This window comes from Falco rusticolus, chromosome 13, assembly GCF_015220075.1.
Source record: "Falco rusticolus isolate bFalRus1 chromosome 13, bFalRus1.pri, whole genome shotgun sequence".
Classification (NCBI taxonomy): domain Eukaryota; kingdom Metazoa; phylum Chordata; class Aves; order Falconiformes; family Falconidae; genus Falco; species Falco rusticolus.
The window spans coordinates 8,363,959-8,367,435 of NC_051199.1; positions in this window are offsets into that span (position 1 = coordinate 8,363,959).

Consider the following 3,477-nt stretch of genomic DNA (forward strand, 5'->3'; position numbering starts at 1 on the left):
AAACCAAAAACAAAAGAAAAAAAAATCATCTCATTTACCAATTTGTAAATTCAGGAGAAGATAATCATAGTCTGAAGGTTCCAACAGATTAAAGGAAAAAAAGATGATTGTAAACACTAATTGGTGTTTGATTTATTTCTTTAGGTGGCCCTGATTATTTTTCTGAGTGTGGAAGCAAAAACTTTGCTTTCAGATTTTCAAGAGTAACCACAGCAGAAAATAAAGCACAAAGAGTTATTACAAATACATGAAGATAGGTTCATGTGACTGACATTGGTCTGATTTTGTATCTGCTGCTGTTTAGATGAAGAAATACACCACCCTTGTGTTCCTCCTTGTCAGGATGACTCCTGAAGTAGTTACATTTTTATGTGGAAAGGCAACCCTTCAAAAAGCTCAAGATACTGCATTGAGATAATTTTAATACAAGTAAGTCTGGTTAGGACAAAGGAAGAATTATTTTAATTCCTTTATAGGGATAAATACACACTAACAAATGAGAATTAAGATGAAACCCTGATCTGACATCTGCTAATTAGTAAAGCTTTAGTACCACACAAATTGTAACTCTGGGGCAGTAACTTGCCTTGTTCAACACCATGTTTTCTCACCATTGCTTGTGTACAGCAAATCAAGCACTCCCCTAACATGGAAAGAAGTATCTTCTTGACAATATCCAGGCTTACACGCTATGCAAAAAGGGCTCACAATTTTACCAGCTTTAATGCCAAAACTGTGTTCATCTCCTTGAACAAAAAGAGTATCTTTGGTGTTCCTTTCACTCCCTGGGGAGTTTGCAGGAACTCAGTTATAACTAATAAAGAATTTATTTCCATTAGGTACAACTTTTATTCCCCTCAAAAGCAAGAGCCTTGTACCCTAATAAAAGTAAAGTTATACAAGGAAAGATAGGGAGGACATCAATAAAATAAAATTAGTGCAATAAACCAGGATAATTTTAAAGTAGTAAAGATTTCCAGTGTACATGCTATAGTGCTCACAGACCAGGGAGGAAAAAAATCCAGCTGAAAAAACAGAATACCGACTAGAACTAACTGTGGTAGGGATGAAACAAACTAACAAAACGCACTCTACTGTTTGCATCTTACTCAAAAGATCTGAATACCCAGTTTTGTATCAGGTCTGCATATGAAGTGACTTAATTTTTCAAATCATGGAATCATAGAATCATTTAGGTTGGAAAAGACCTTTAAGGTCATAAAACCCAGCTTGGGCCCAAACCTATGTATGTGGGTTTTTTTTCTTATTTAATGATGAGATTATGTAGAAATATTGAAAGGTTACAGGGAACAAAACATATGAAGCCACGTAATTTTGTATGACACTTCAAGACTCTAAAGTAAAGCTATAAAACACTGCAGTAGAATATTGAGCCACATTTCCATTACCAACAACAAAATAATCAGATGCAGCCTTCTACAAGACTGATTGTTAATTAAAAAAAGGAAAACATCAAGCTAGCCAAGCAATAGCCAATATACACACAGTCAATGTACAAAGACCTACTTTTCTGACACCATAAATTTCCAATCTACTAGTTCAAGCAAAGCACCCCACACTGCACTATCAGTATTCTGCTGTGGGTTGATCCAGCGCCATTGAAAGCACTGCAACCTCCTGTGGGGAAGCCCTGGAAAACAACACGTGCATCTCAGGAGGTGAGCTCAGTGCCTAACATCTTAAATAAGTGAAGCAGCTCCCAGTATTTATTGTTTAGCAGGGGGTGGGGGATGAGATGGTAGGATTCAGCATAAGGAAATCCTATGACTTAATTTACTGAATTAGTCCTTTGCATGTATATAACCTTCTTAAGCCTATGAATCTTGATTGTCTTGCAACCAGTATCCTAAAAGAAAGTTATGCATCAAATCTATAGCACAGCAAGTTTAAGTTACTTACTGAGGGCTATAGATCAAACTCCAGTTTGTTTTTCCATTGCTCACCATGAACTACTAAGCAACTAACCGTAAGAGGATATAGGAATCATTGACGACTGTTTTAATATTTTGTTCATTTATAATCCAGCTGTTATTACAGTATGCTTTTTCAAAATGCCTCAGCTGTACACCGTTATTTCTACTCCTGAAGCTTTATAACAGCTTAATCTATCTCACTGTTTGATACAGTTATTTTTAACTTAAAAAAAGATTTCATCCTATTATATGTTTTCCTCTGTCAGTTCTTCCATCTCAGTGTCATAATCATGCTTTGGAGGAGACTTTTTTCATAGTAAAATGTTGTAGACAGTACTGAGATCAAATGAAACCCAAATTCAACCCATTGCCATCATCTTAATAAGTCAACACATTTAAGAAGCCATATCTTTCAGCATTGCTATTTCAGTGAAATGATGGCAATCAGGAAAACTGTCATAATGGTTTTTCAAATGCAAGAACCAAATGCAGAGCCAAATGTAAATTTCTTTTACATACTGTTGTTATCATTCAGTATAGCATTTGTTGTTTACCTGCTATTTTTACAAATACCTCCTTTTGTATCAGAACAGATTCCTGTGTAAGCCAGACTGTATGCTTACTGATCACTTTCATTTATTTAGAAAGTTGCAAACTCATTTTCCTGCTTGGAAAGTTTTATCATTCAGACAGAGATGGTGGGGGCAGGTTGGGGGGGAAGCTATGACTTAAGCGACTCATCATGTATTCCCACAAGTAGCGCCTGCTGCAAGTGAACTGCTTGTAGATACAGTACACACTGCTGAAGTTCACCATGCAAGCCTTTCAGTAAATTCTTATAAATTAATTTGAAGAAAAGAGGATTCATTCTATGAAGTTTCTTAAATGGAAAGTTTACTACATTTATTTACACCAAATAGTGTGGGCACATTTAGTAAAATGTCTTTCAGAAAAATGCTCATTTTTTTGGTATATGCTTCTGAGTATTTTCCCAGAGATAAAGTTCAGCTTTTAGCTCCCATCCCAGCCGATAAATCTGGTGAGCACTGCTATGTCATAGTATCATTTTGCTCTGATATAATAGTCCCTAGAATGTGCCAACAGGTGAAGATTTTATTTCATGATGTTAAACTACCTTGCTACAGCATGAATATTATCCTTCTATCTGAAGGAGGTACAGACTAAAATAGCCAAGAATCAACAGCAACCAGCACCAAACAGAAAGGTACACAATGTCCGTGGATCAGGTATAGAGGCAGATATGGAGCACACTAGCTTGTAATTACAGAGTATTTTCTGCAGCCAACAATGAAACAGCAAATTAAGTTAATTCCATTATAATCACCTCCAACTGTAAGCCCAACGATTGTAAATGCTGCATCATTTTTCACTTACAACAGCACTGATGCATTTAGGTCCCCTACTGTAATACAATAATAAAAGTACTTTAGGGAAAAAATAATTTAAATAGTTGGTATAGCAACCTGAGCATTTAGGCAGAGACATTCAGTCTCTAAATCTCTGTTAAGTAAGTGAATGAAAA